The sequence below is a fragment of the Neomonachus schauinslandi genome, chromosome 6 (genome assembly GCF_002201575.2).
Source record: "Neomonachus schauinslandi chromosome 6, ASM220157v2, whole genome shotgun sequence".
Classification (NCBI taxonomy): Eukaryota; Metazoa; Chordata; class Mammalia; order Carnivora; family Phocidae; genus Neomonachus; species Neomonachus schauinslandi.
Window position 1 is genome coordinate 148,201,268 of NC_058408.1, and position 13,415 is coordinate 148,214,682.

The 13,415-nt window shown below is 44.7% G+C and overlaps 1 protein-coding gene across 1 annotated transcript in view; it reads right to left on the minus strand.

Annotated features, from left to right (window-relative positions):
* DHX32 (DEAH-box helicase 32 (putative)) overlaps window positions 1–10,728 on the minus strand; it is a 51,521-nt gene extending 40,793 nt beyond the window's left edge. Inside the window, exon 1 of the mRNA XM_021703758.1 lies at window positions 10,576–10,728. The gene's annotated coding sequence lies outside the window, so the exon portion shown is untranslated. The remainder of the gene's footprint in view (window positions 1–10,575) is intronic.
* Between the last annotated feature and the right edge of the window lie 2,687 nt (window positions 10,729–13,415).

Consider the following 13,415-nt stretch of genomic DNA (forward strand, 5'->3'; position numbering starts at 1 on the left):
AAAGCTTTCTTCCATATAAATTGTAGACTGCATAATTTGTCAAGGACTGCCCTTTGAAGTGAGTCTATTACAACTTTTAAACGAGCACTTATGAAAAATAATACAGATCTAATGTAACATGAAACTACCTCAACAAGAAAGAATCAGAAGTTGATGTAAGATGAGCTATGTCTTAGTCATTGCGATCCTTGGTTCTGGTGCAGTTAATTCTAGAAACACTGTTCACAGAAAAGGTAAAGTTTGCAAGGGATTAAGTAAGACAAGATTGTGAAATTTGTCCTGAGAAACTCTGGATTAGGTTTCGCTGTTCGCTGTTCCTCTTCTGCATTTTTCTCCATGTTCAATTTACCAACAATACATTCTTCACACCTATCAAGTTCTCAAACGTACAACGTGAGGACTTTGCGGAGATCCAATGGGGCCTGTGTGGCCTCCTGCGGCCTCACAGCTTTGATGCCTCCCATATGAAGACTCCCGCTTGTGTGTGCTGTCAATCCTCACCCTAAACTTCAGTCTCATGTGTTCTACTACCAACTCATCACGTCCAACTTGGATATATAACAGGCATTTCAAACTTAGAATGCCCTAAACTGAGCTCCTGATATTTACCCCAAAGCCACAAACCTGGTCCTCCCAAGTCAGTGACTTCCTTTCAATTGCTCAGACCAAAAAATTTGAAATTATTCTTGATTTCTCTTGATCTCAAATTCCACATCTGATCCTTCAATGGATGTACTAGGCAGAATAACAGCCTACAGAGATGTGCATGTCCTCATCCCCAGAACCCGGGAATGAGTACTCTGAAGGCCAAAAGGGACTGAGGACGTCACCCAGTTAAAGCCCTCCAGCTAGGGAGACTATCCTGGTGAGTCCAATCTAATCTTGAGAGCCCTGAAATCAGACAACCTTTCCCAGTTATAGTCAGAGGGCTGCAGTGTTGTTGGCTTTGAAGATGGAGGGAGGGCCATGAGCCAAGGAATGATGTGGGTGGCCTCTAAAAGCTGAAAAGACAAGGAAAGGGGTTCTCTCCTAGAGTCTCCAGAAAGGAACACAGCCCTGCCGACCCCTCGATCTTAACCCAGCGAGAACCTTGATGGACTTCTACCCTACAAAACTGTAAGAGAATAACTAACCACTCGCTTTGCAGTGATTTGTTGCAGGAGCAACAGAAAACAACCTGATCATGTCAGTTCTACTTTCAAAATACGTGGAGCACCACTGGGAGCAGCTGTTCCCCGAGATCACTGTGGCAGCCTCCTGACTGGCCTCCTGGTTTCACTCTTAGCCCTTCTCAACCCAGTTGCAGTGACCCTGTTAAAGTCAGCTCATGTTTCCTCTGCTCGCAAGTCTCTACTGGCTTCCCACCTCATCTTACTCCAAGGAAAACCCCGAACACTTAACAGGATCAACAAGCTTGGAGGCTCTGGACCGGGCAACGGCTCTGGCCTCATTGCCAACCACTCCCTCGCTCCTCACACTTCTAGCCACGTGGCCCCCTGGATGTTCCACAGACACTGGCTCAGGCTGGCCTCGGGACTTCGAGCCTGCTCCTCTGTCTGAAACGTCCTTGCCTCAGGTGTCCCAACGGCTAGCTCCCTCTCCTCGTAACGGTTTTTATCGAATGTCAGCACGGTGAGGGCTTACTGGCCACCCCGTCTACGCTTTGACCCACATGCCCCACAGCCCAGACCCGCTTCCTACCCCCTTTTCCTGCTTTGGTCTTTCCCCTTGACGCTCACCACAGGCCAACAAAGTATATATTTTACCTCTTGATCTTGCTTCTGGTTGGTGTCCTCCACCAGAAGGCGAGCACCATGAGGCAGGGATTTGTGTCCCTTTTGCTCACTGCTGTCTACCACAGAGCCTGGCACATACGAAGCATTCAGTAAGTATTTGCTGAGTGAATGATGTTGGCACTTCAGAGATATTTTTACTCAACGTTTCCAGGTTTGCCTAACATTGCGTCAGTGACGACGTCCTTTCAGACTCCTCAGGGTTCAGTTCCTCCCCTTCTCCTAGTCCTTCACTTCATGCCGAGATGCCGGTGATGGCCTACTGTCACTACGCTTTGGGACTTCTGTGACTTTGTGTCCCCTTTCATTAACGATAGGACAGACTCCTGCTATTCCTAAAGGCTCTGGCCTGAACTGGGGGAATTCCCAGATTCCAAAACTGAAATATTTGTATAGGTTCTTGGTTTGTCCTTGAATCAGACACCCAAACCACCGTTCACGCTTTTTTCAATATTAAAGCCGTTTTCTTCTTCCAGAAGAGTCATGGTGCAGAAACCACCAGGGCCGCACTGAGATCTGTCGGAGGCCCGGACCACGCTTGCCCCAGGCCTCCGACCTTCCATAACCGATATGGACAAAGCAACATCCTTACATACCAGGCAACTGCCCAACTATCTGTACTACCTATTTCCTTTCCCTGTGTTTTCGGTCTCTCTGCTTAGACCGTTACTGGAGCGATACCCTCTTTGGTAATTGCCACAGTCTGAGCCCAAATATCGTGGGTGCTTAATTAGCAATTAGAGGCTGAGGAGCTAATGACTGAATCACTTCCTGTTCTTTAGGGCTTTTCCACTTTTAAGACTAACATCTGTCTGTTTTATGATAGATATTATTCATGATCTAATAAGTTTTCTCTATCCTCAGGTTTTCTCATCTTCCATGCCCACACTTCTGGTCTTCCATTTACTTACTCAGCCAGGACCTGAGCGCCCACTAAGTGTCCACCTTGCGAACAGGCCTGTGTCACAAAGAGAACAGCCAGGTCTGGGTCCTGTCCTCACGGAGCTTACTATCCGGCGAGGCAGAGCAGGGGTGGGGACGGAGATCGTCTGCGACATGCGGACTTACTCTCATGGTCAAGAAACTAGAAGAAGGAAGATGTGATGTGTGGCTGGTACATAAAAGGAGAGAGAAAGGTTCTGGTACAGATGAGCTCACAGAGCAGACAGGACCAGATCACCAAAGGTATGCTAAAGAAACTGTTTTATTTTAAATGCCATGGGTCTAACTTACCCAGTCATTTCTTGATCAAAATTGTTTTACTCTTTTGCTTCTTTTTACAATTCTCCTCTTAGATTTGATATGTTGTAGTACTTTTTTTTTTTTTTTTAAAGATTCTATTTATTTGACAGAGAACCACAGCGAGAGAGGGGACACAAGCAGGGGGAGTGGGAGAAGGAGAAGCAGGCTTCCCGCCGAGCACGGAGCCCGATGCGGGGCTCGATCCCAGAACCCCGGGATCACGACCTGAGCCGAAGGCAGATGCTTAACGACTGAGCCACCCAGGCGCCCCTGTTGTAGTACTTTTTAATACTAAGAATTATAATGTTCTTAAAGTCATTAGTGAAACAAGTTCCAGGAGAGCTGGTAACATCTTAAGGCAAATGGCAGGATGAAGCACATAGTGGGGTTATTTATGAGCTGGCTTACTAAGCCCAGCAAAAGATCATTTTCATGTACAAAAATTCTTAAGATTTATAAAAAACTAACATTTCTTCAGCATTTTAAATCTTTTTCTGATAGGTCTATGAAAATAGCCTGTTCTATGATCTAATTCAGAGCCAATCCCTTTTCATCTCCACTCTTTAGGGAAAGGGTTCTGGGGGAAAAGGAAACACACACACACATATCTTGCCTTTTAAAAAAAATTATTCTTTTTATAGGACTCCCGAATCTGTGTTGACACTATGTGGCCAATGAATTTTTTCTTGAAGAATCAGTGCTAATTTGTATTGAAACTTTATAAATATTTTCGTATCTATTTAAGGTCTCCTTATATTCTGCACAGCAGTAAATTATTTATTATTAAATATTTATATACAGGTTCCAGCAGAATCAGTAATCTAAAAACAAAAAAACAAAAAAACAAAACAAAACCTAAGGATGAGTCTTCTGTAAATACTAATCTTAAAAAGTTGTACTTTTGTCATTTGTGTCCCCAAACTCACTTATTCCCTATTAAGATTTTTCAACCTCCTAGGAGAAACACGACCCTCCATAAAGTGAAGTCTGATCTCTCTTATGATAGTGTATGTCCTGAAAAGTAAAAAGTATTAATTCTGGCCATTTATGGGAACAGCTTAGCAAAAGGAGACGTCTGTCTACGTGGAGCCTTTGGAACCACACTATAGGACTAATGCAAACACTCGCTACATGTACGCAACACATTTATTCAGATTTTCACTTTGTCCTCTTGCTCTAGGTTCACCACACACGTCTTAGAGTCAAGATCCATTTCTGAGCCATCTCTACAACTTCTACAGAATAAGATATAGGGTTCTGCACAGACCATGTGATCAATAAATATTTGCTCAACTAATAAACAATATCCCTGTAGCCCATAATTATAATGTTTAGAACAGAGAAGGTTAATGAGGCATTACAAGTGAATAATAACTGTCTGCAGGATAAAGGGCTATTATTTTTTAGAGAACAGGATCACTGATCCAACATTCCATGCCAATTCCATTCAAAATGCTTATTTGTGGCAACATAAAGAGCTTGCACTGAATGTAAATCAACTCATTGCTTCCTTCATTGAAGACGTCTTGCTACTAAAACTGTCAGCTCAAGGCAGCAGTAGGATTAGTGCCACAGTCCACGTTCTGGCACAAGCTCCTTGTCCCACTGCCAACCAGTAACAGTCTGTGGACGGGAACTGGTATGCACATCACGCTGGGAGAAGCATGGTTCTCTGCTGCTGCTAAAGTTGAACTGATAACAATAATGGTAATGATAATTCCACCAATTAGCCTTTACAGAGTGTGCTTATTGGGTGCCAGATGCTCTACGTACTTAAACACTTTGTGTGGATTATTTCATTTAAACTCTTAAAGACTCCGTGAGGGTTTACTTTATTATTTCCACTTTTCAAATGAGGAAATTTAAGCCTTCGGAGGTTTAGTTAATTTATCCAGTTTCTAACAGCTCATCTGTGGGGGAGCAGGTGCTTGAAGTCAAGCAGCCTGATCGCAGCTTAGCCCCAGTTAAGCATACAGTGTACGCCTAACCACACTGTGCCATACCACTTCCTGGCTGCATCAAAGAACATGGGCTCACGATGAAACACCGTGGGCTGAAGGAATCCTTGATGCTATGGGACATGTCAGGCAGGGGTGGTCTGGAAGAAATACCATAAAACAGAACAAGTGTAGCTCTCGTATGAAAAGAAAGACATTTGAGAATTTCTGAAAAACATGGCTGTAATCACCCACGTGGCCTTACAGCCAAATATTTAATAGGTAAACTTTATCTCCCAGGCATGTGATACTCTAACTGAAACAATGGGCTTATCATTACTAGGACTTTTAGAAGGTTACCCCGTAGTTTGCTTTTAATTGGCTCAGAGCTCCCCAAAGCACATCCTATTTGGTTTCTAGTATCTACTTAAAATCTTTCTTGAACAAGATAAAAGTTCAGCATTTATTTAAAAAAAAATCTTATCTCCAGCCTTTTAACAAGTGGACTTTTGATTTTAAGTAAGCAAATTGCATCAGTTGGCTTTTTAAAAACACGCAAATTAAAAAAATGATTCACTTTTAACTCAATATCAGTTCATACCAAATACAGCTGGAATAACCAATCTTGCACAATTAATTTAAGAATCCTACATTCCACTGGTAATTTAAATTTTTGTAGACTTATATACAGGAAGATCTCCCAAGCTCAGTCAATACTTACATATCATAATAACCTATCACTCCTCACATATACATTTGTAAATCAAGGGTTTTATTAGACTTTCGAATGACTGGGCCATTCAGTGCTCTTCAATATTGTTTTGTTCTGTTTTACTGAAGAATATTCTAAAAACTAGTATTTGAGTAAGAGCAAAGTTAAAAAAGTTTGCTAAAATATTACCTTGGCAAATTGCTGAGATCCAGCAAAAGCTGAAATTCAAAGAAAAGGTTATTGTCAGTCTTCCTAGGAAGATAATATAGTTATTTTACCTCCAACATTTATAAAGTGAACTTTTCGCCCACTTTTTTGTAAAGACAGCATTTGTATGAGGCATCATCATAACTCCCGAAGCCACATTTTACTTGAATTATTGTTCCAAATGGAGATGGTGAAAAACCACAAATATCAGGAAATTTTCTTTCTTGTTAAGAAAGTCACAGGTAGTCATTTTGCAATAACTTTAATAAAACAATAACAGATTGATAAAGTATGTTGTGCATTCTATGGCAAGTGGAAGAAAATATAATTTCAGGGAATGCCAATGCACGAGCCCCTCAAGAGCAGGGATTCTGCTTCATTCATCTTTCCAGATTTTGAGCTGACCTTTTTGGCCAGTCCTCCCCAGTCTCCTTGGGTTCTTCCACCACACCCACCTCCTCATGTCAAATAGCTGTGCACCCCACAGTCCTAGCTTTGACTCTCTTCTCATTCCACATAATCTCCCTGGAGAAAACCATTCATATTTTAACTTCAATTTCTGAAAGACTCAGGCTTCTTTCTTTAGTTCCTGACCCACATGTCTGACTCCTACTTAAGGGAAATCTCAATTTAGATGATAGGCATTTCAAATGAACTGAACTCATCATGGATGCATTTCTCACACTCCCTAAAAAGAAAAAGACTTCTTTCCTTCTCTTGTGTTCTGGATTTCGATAACAGAACAATTCCCCAACACCTGGGCGGTCATCCTTGGCTTTTCCCTCTTCTTCACCCCCTACAACACCAAGACCTGCCACTTGGACCCTCTCAGAGGCCCCTACCCCCTGTTCCCCGCCCTCCCAACCACCACACTTATTTTATCATTTCTTCATGGAATTACTACAAAATCTCCAGCTTGGTTTTTCTGCCTCCAGTTTTGGCTCTCCACCAATCTGTCATTCACAGGCTGCCAGCGACCCCTTTCAAATGGAGAACCGATCACGTCACTGACCCAAATCCTTCTCATTACCTTCAAGATACAAATCTCACTCCTTTGGTTCTTTCTGATTTAATGCGTATCTGCCTCCCAGCTTCACTTCCTTCTATGCTCTTCTATTAAGTTCCCTCTGCTCCAGCCACAATGGACTCCTTCTTAGAGTTGTTCTCTCGTGCCTCTGTGCCTTTGCCCGGGAAGCCCTCACACACAATCCATCTGGTCATTTCCTATTCCCTTATGAAGAGCAACCCCCAAGAAGTACCCGACACATTATGGATGCTCAATATATGTTTGCTGTATGCCTGCAATAACAACCACCTACATTTACTTTACAGTATGCAAGATATTTTCACTCCTATCTATAATCACATTTCACTGATTTTGACTTTCACAACTCAACTGTTAGACAATCATTGCAGATCTTGTTATTCCCAGTTACCAATGAGGAATAGCTCCTGACTTTCCAAAGTGGCATAGCTAGAAATTAATGCGATCATCCCTGACTAAAAGCCTGTCCTCTATTATCATCCTATTTAAATTATCAGGTATACACTGAAAACCCACTATGAGCTAAAAGGAGTACTGGACTTAGTTCCTAAAATATTTAATCTAATCAGAGGCACAGACCTATGCACATAAAGTGGGAGAAAACTGCAAGAAAGTAGAGTACAGGGCCAGGTGCCAAACTGGGTAGTGGCCCCAGTAGGAGAGAGAGGTGCATTTTGTGGGCATTAACCTAATCCTGGAAGACTTTCCAGATGCGGGGGCAGCAGCACAGTCCTGCAGCCCAATTATACTAAGAATGAGTAAAACGCTGAAAGAGCATTCCTGGAGTCCAACAATTTTGAGCGCAGACCATCACAGATCTGGAGGACAAAGAGGAAACGAGGCAAAAATGGAAATTCGTTTTCTACCTTGACTCAACTCCTTGTAAGTTTCAGAAAGTAGCGGAGAAAAAGAGAAAAAAGTACCCTCACTCTGGCAAAACAAAAAGCAAACAAAAATCCAGGAAACAAAAACAAAAACTTCCTCTGACTTCCATAAACACCCTATCAGTAGGACAGTAAGGCTAGGAAACAACACAGTCATTTGCTGGTCTTTCCTTTTTTTTTTTTTTTTAAATCATCCTACTTGCATTAAATAACATTAACTTTCTACCACAATTATTTTTACTCTGAATTCTGATGTGGCTAAGAGATTTAAGTAAGAAAAAGAAAGGCTATGTCTGTCCCTCCATTGCTACCTTATTCCCTGGTGATAGTGCTTTGGTTTGCTACTTTAGTTAAGCACCAGCAAAGTAAATAATGTAATTATTCTATCTAATTTGATGAGCTTGGAGATTTTTTTTAAAAATCAGGACTTTATTTTTACCTGACCATCAGTGACATCCTGAACATGCCAATGAAAAGAAGAAAAAAAAAACCACACACACACGGTAGGAAATCCTCAAAAGGAGCAACCAATACGTTTGCCATTCATCTCAACCCCTATCCCATTAGCAACTTCCTGACCTCAGGATAGCTCCTCCAATAAGAAAGCATATCCCTTTGGGGTGCCTGGGTGGCTTAGTTGGTTAAGCGACTGCCTTCATTCAGCTCAGGTCATGATCCTGGAGTCCTGGGATCAAGTCCCACATTGGGCTCCCGGCTCAGCGGGGAGCCTGCTTCTCCCTCTGGCCCTCTCAGCTCTCATGCTGTTTCTCACTCTCTCTCAAATAAAAATAAATAAAATCTTTAAAAAAAAAAAAAAAAGAAAGCATATCCCTTTATCTAAAGCACTTTCTCTAACACTCTTCTCACTCAACAGACAAGTGCAAGTACCCTGTACCAGCTGCTGGAGAGAGAAAGAGAAACTGAATGTTGTCCTTAAACATTTTAGTACCTTTCCCTTCCCCACGTCCACCCCTCAACCAGTCATTTCTTCCATAAACTCACTATCCCCGAAAATCAAATGTTGCTTTTCACAGTTGCCAGTTACCTATTACCTGAAATATTTCTATGCAAGACTTCCTCAATGTCAAGTTCACGGCTACTGATAAAATCATTCTTCTACACTGCTAAGTTTGAAGTACCAACATATACCTCCACTTTTCCAACTTTAAAATATGCATGCAACAACCCAATTCTTGAGTCCTTGTTATTCCAGTGTGGTGATCGACAATATTGTTTTGTTGTTCTTTTTAAATACAAATGCTGAATCCTTTACTGTTTGAGAAAATAAAACCCTACCTCTTTTATGTGTTAATAAAGACCAGGGTTTTATCACTAACTTGTCACTTTATAGTATTACTAATGCACCACTATGTTTCTCGGATGAAAAGACAAATTCACGATTTTGCTAATGATACGAAAACTAGAGTTTGAAAACACTGTTCTATAGAAGTGCTGTTGATCTTAGATGCTGTCTGTCTAAAAATGCATCCCCTGTCTTTAAGTTTCAGGAACAGGTAATTAAGGTGCCATGAAGTGTTTACTTTCCAACCTGAATTTATTACTTCAATATTTTAGCTTATGAATTACGGGTTCAGGATATATCACACTGCTTGTCAATATCCACACATAAACCTTCTTGCTTTGACAATTAATCTGAAAAAGGCTCTGGACAGTCTGAGAGGGGAAGCCCAGTTGAGTGGAACATAATAAATGTCCGTTTCCATCAATATGCTTCTCAAGTTCAATTAACCTCTGAACGATTCTCTAAGAGGAAAGTCATTTTCCTCAGTGTCCTTGTCATCTATGGAGTGGAAATCTCTCTAGTGGCAAAGAATGAGTAATCGCTTACATGACCCAAAAAGGGCTCTTCTCTTCATTTCCCTCAAGTGCTGTCTAGAGCAGCGGGAGGAACAGATAGAGGGGCCATAATCTCCAGACATGAGCACTAAATCAATCATGCAGTGTCCACCCGCCTGCTCCTTCCTTCTCGCTCCTCCATTTTTCTTTCCTCCTTAAGGCTCGTTTTTGTTCATCTAGGACTCTCCCGGTGGTTTGCCTTTTTACAACCTACCAGGCACAATCTCTTGTGATCCTCAAAGCTTCCTTAAAGCACAACCGGCACCTGTATTTCAAAAGCCAGTTACTAGGATACTATTGTGTGGGATAATGTTACATTCGTTTAACAGCCCCACAAAGTTTTGGTACAAAATATGTGTGCTGACTCCACAGCTCCACCGAAAACCGGGAGGATGGAAATAAACAAAACAAACACACGAAACAACCCCCAATCCAACCGGAAAGATCCAACCCAGGCCCACTGCCTGAAACGTGATACTCGGGATGACAGTGCAATGCGGGGCAACGGAATTCTCCTGGGTTCCAGGATTCAGCAGACACATTTGGCCCACTGCCGCCGACGACAGAAGAGGCTCGCATTTGTTGTATTCTTCCCATAAATGCGGCAGGAGTGACCACCCTCCACGGGCCTGGCCGACGCCCCGGCTGCCGAGGGATCGTCCTGCCGGGAGGGCTGGGGCGCAAAGGGTCGCTCCTGCCGCTGACACGCGGACCCGGGAGGTAGTGGCGGGCAGGCGGCCTCCGCCCCGGCCGTTTCGGGAGTCGGGGCGGGGTCGTCCGGGGCCAACGGGCGGACAGCGGGGCCCCCCGAGGCGGCGGGGGCGCGCCGAGCCCGGCGGCCGCAACAGGTGCGCCGCGGCCGCCCACCCGCCCCTCCCGCCGCCCCGCCGGCCTTTACCTGCAGTGGCGGCTCCCGAGCCCGGGGAAGGAGGCCCGGCCCCGGCCGCCCTTCCCCACCGGGCAGGCCGAGCTCGCCGGACGCACGGACTGACGGACCGACGGACGCCGCGGGATGGCGACGGGGGGGGGGGCCTGCAGGCCCCCGCCCCGAAGGCCCGGGCACAGGCCCCGCCGGGGGGCTCGAGGGCTGCCGGGGAGGGCGCGACCGCCCAACCGGGCCTCAGGGGCAGAGTCTTCAGCGGACGACCGGGCCGCCACCCTCGCTCGGTGCCCCCGGCGACGCGCGGGCCCTCACGGTCGCCCGCGTTTCTTCGCGGCTTTTGGTCCCTCCCTCTCGCCGTCTTTCTGGCCCCTCCTCCCCGCCCTCCGGGTTGTCAAGGCAACCCGAGCGACGCCTGCCGCGGACGAGAGGCGTTAGGCGCGGCGGCGGCGGCGCCGCGGGCTCGGCCCTTGGGGGCCCGGGAGCAGCTGAGCATGGAGCCCCAGAGTAAGGCGGCCGGGTCGGTCGGTCGGTCGGGCGGGCGGGCCGGGGCCTCCGGGGAACGAGGGTGGGCGCCCCGCGCGCGGTCGCAGGCTTTAAACGCTTACGACACGGAAACACGGTTCTCCCCCTCGCTCTTTTCTCTCCTGGAGGGAGGAGAGGGGCCCAACCTGCCGTGTGTGTCCGGTTGGGTCACGAGCGCCAAGGGAGTCCGCTGGGAGCCGGAGGGACGCGAGAGCTCGGGAGTGTGGACAGGAGGAGGCAGCGCCCCCGCTGTGTTCTTTCCTGAAATTACCCCAAGCAAATCCGTGTGTTATTACTATCGCTCTCACTGTTGTCATTTAGTTTGGTTCATTCATTGTAAAGAGCCGTCCTGCTTCTAAAACGTCAGCAATTGAACAAGCCACGAGGCTGGGTCTTGCGTTCGGTTGAGCTGCATTTATGAGAGCGAACCCGTCCACCCCCCACTCCATAGTCTGTGACTTAAAGGAGAAAAAAAAATTGAGCTTTGTTCAAGCGTATTTGATTCATTGCTAAAGGTTGTACGAGCTAGGACACTCCAAAAAAAAAAAAAAAATCATTTTCCTGTTTCCCACATTGTTTGGCAAAACGTGGGCAGTCTGGAGTTAAAGATCAAATACGAGCTCTAACTTAACTGGGTTCCCTGGCTCCCAAACCTCTCTAGGGCTGTAGTACCCTGTCCTTCTTTTCCAAGCTAATGTCTTGTTGCTCCTTTTGTTCTTAAAGTGAGAACAGTGTTTTCTATGGAGACTTGGAAGACAAACTTTTATAGAAGGTTGCAGTTTGATTCTCAAAACCAAGTCGGCTTTTCTTTCTTTTTTTTTTTTTTTTAAAGATTTTATTTATTTATTTGACAGAGAGAGACAGCGAGAGCAGAAACACAAGCAGGGGGAGTGGGAGAGGGAGAAGCAGGCTTCCCGCCGAGCAGGGAGCCGGATGTGGGACTCGATCCCAGGACTCTGGGATCATGACCTGAGCCGAAGGCAGACGCTTAACGACTGAGCCACCCAGGCGCCCCCAAGTCGGCTTTTCTTGGACAATTTGAAAAACGGAAGTACTCAGATCAAATCCATTCTCTGGGGAAAATGCTGGCATTTTAAAAGGTCGTTAGTTTGGGGCAGGAAGGCTTTAAAGGTTTTTTTTACTTTTAACTCATTTGCTGATGAAACACGTAAGTTGAGAGTTACAGTTGCTTGAATTGAATTTATACACTATCCTGCCATTTGCATGTATAACTCTCCGGATTTTACGTTTTATCTAACTCGTTGAAAGAAACTGAGCATATGACAATCCTAAAAACTTTTGTCTGGTGTCAAACTGATGCCAGGCTGTGCATGTTCTCTGTTAATGGAGGAATGAAGTGACATGTATCTTTTAGAAACAGCAACTTTATTCCTTCAGATTTGTTATTGTTTAAATGTGTTAAGTATAAATTTCAACTAATTCAGTGCTCACTGTCTTTATCCACTCACGCATTCATAGTATATATTGTGTTCCAGACACTGCTCTAGAGATGGGGGTGGCACAATGAATAGGATAGTGTTAGTTTAGGCCATCCCAGGAAAACCCTACCGAGACTTGCCCAAGTACAACCCACACCTCCCTCAGGTCTGAGACTGAGAGAGAGGAGACAGACGGAAGGCTTCCGGAGGAAGTAATAGGAGGCCTGCAGAATTACCCAGCAAAGATAAGGGAAAGGGGTTCCAGGCAGAGGAAACCCCTGGTACATAGGCCCTGAGACCTGAAGAGCAGTGGGTTTGAGACCCAGAGTAGGAAGATTAGTAAAGTTGGAGCTAAGAAGACTTGGGGGTAGAGAGGTCTGGAAAAGTCAACAACAGCCGGATCATGAAGGCTTTATAAAACTATGTAGGAAATGTTTTATGGGGCATCAGGGTGGCTCAGTCAGTTAAATGTCCAACTCTTGATTTTTGGCTCAGTTCATGATCTCAGGGTTGTGAGATCGAGCCCCACAGTGGGCTCCACACTGGGCATGGAGTCTGCTTAAGATTCTCTCTCTCTGCTCCTCCCCTCCCCGCTTCCTCTCTTAAAAAAAAAATGTATTATGTGTATGAATTATATGTTTATATCCCATTGCATTGGGTTTTGAGGTGGAAAATTTTTGTTAATTAATCCATGCCTAGGGGACAACTATACGTTTATTCCTCTGCACATACTCTTAAATGCTTTTATCGATATAATTTCAGGTAATCCAAACAATCACCAGTGATCTTAGGAAATTCCTTTTTTTTTAAGATTTTATTTTTATTTATTTATTTTTAAAGATTTTATTTATTTATTTGACAGAGACAGACATAGCGAGAGAGGGAACACAAGCA